We start from the raw sequence: 1424 nt of genomic DNA on the forward strand, positions 1-1424 counted from the left end.
GAGAGAGACGTGGAGGGAGAACCTATAGATTAACTAAGACCTCAGAGACCTAACAATCAACGGCAAAGTGTGGACCTTATTTGGATCTAATTCAAAATTCTTAAAAACAATTTTTTATGACATTTAGGAGACAACTGCAAATTGGAGCACTCACTGGGTATTTAATATTAAAAAGTGATATTAAGGAATAAAAGTCCTATATTTTACATATACATACCAAAAATGTATAGGTGTAATTACATGTTGTCTCGGAGCTGCTTCAAGATAATATGGAATAGGGTGAAACAGGTGGGGGTATAGATAAAATGTGACAGCCATCAGTTGGTAAATATTAAAGCTGGATGAGTTCATGGGTATACAAGGAACACTCACAGTATTTTGTATACTTTTGTATATGTTTGAAATTTGTGATAATTGTTTAAAAACAAGACGACACTGTAGAAAACAGTTTGGCAGTTTATCAAAGTTTAAACGTAGAGCTACCATATGATCCAACAACTCTGCTACTACCTACACTGCACATCTAAAAGAACTGAAAGCAGGGATCTGAACAAATATTTGTAAACCAATGATCAGAGCAGCATGATTCACAATAGCTACAAGGTGGAAACAACCCAAGTGTCAATCAACCGATGAATAACAAAATATGTTATATACACACAATGGGATTTAGTAAGCCAAAGAAGGAATGGCATTTTGTTACATGCTATAACATGGATGAACCTTGAAAACACTATGTTTAGTGAAATAAGCGAGACATAGAAGGACAAATATTGTAGATTCCACTTACAGGAGGTACCTAGAATAGGCAAATTCATAGAGACAGAAAATAGAATAGAGGTTACTAAGGGCTGGTGGGAGGGAAAATGGGGTTGTTACTGTTTGACGGTTACAGAGTTTTTGTGGAGGATGATGAAAAAGTTTTGGGTATAGACAGTGGTGATGGTTACACAACATTGTGACTGTATTTAATGCCACTGAACTACATATTTATAAATGGTTAAAATAAATATGATTTATGTATATTTTACCACAATAAAAAAAAGAGGAATAACTGAGTTGAAATTTCAATTCTTCCTTTTCCGAGAGTCAGTTTCATCGTCTGTAAAATTAGTAATTGCAGTTGTCTATCCTCTGAGCTTAGTGCAGAGTAAGCACTCAGTAGGAGATATCAGTACTACTTCCACTTCAACAGCAAAGGATTGTTGTGAAGATTAACTAAGTCAATGGATATGAAAGAACTTTCTAAATGGCAAACTGCTATACAAATGTTAACAAACATTAGGTGTTACTGTCTCCCAAGCCCATGGAACAGGTCAGAAGAAGGATAATTCTTTTGCACTGGTACGTCCTACATGGGCCCAGAGAATATATGGGTTTCTGTACTATATCAGAAGGTATTAGGAAAAGAAAGCATAAAACTT

General features: G+C 35.1%; 1 long non-coding RNA gene across 1 annotated transcript in view; it reads right to left on the reverse strand.

The window, feature by feature from the left end:
- Window positions 1-1424, reverse strand: part of LOC112061927 (uncharacterized) — a 6358-nt gene that overhangs the window by 1828 nt on the left and 3106 nt on the right. The window lies entirely within an intron of this gene.

This window comes from Physeter macrocephalus, chromosome 2 (assembly GCF_002837175.3).
Source record: "Physeter macrocephalus isolate SW-GA chromosome 2, ASM283717v5, whole genome shotgun sequence".
Classification (NCBI taxonomy): domain Eukaryota; kingdom Metazoa; phylum Chordata; class Mammalia; order Artiodactyla; family Physeteridae; genus Physeter; species Physeter macrocephalus.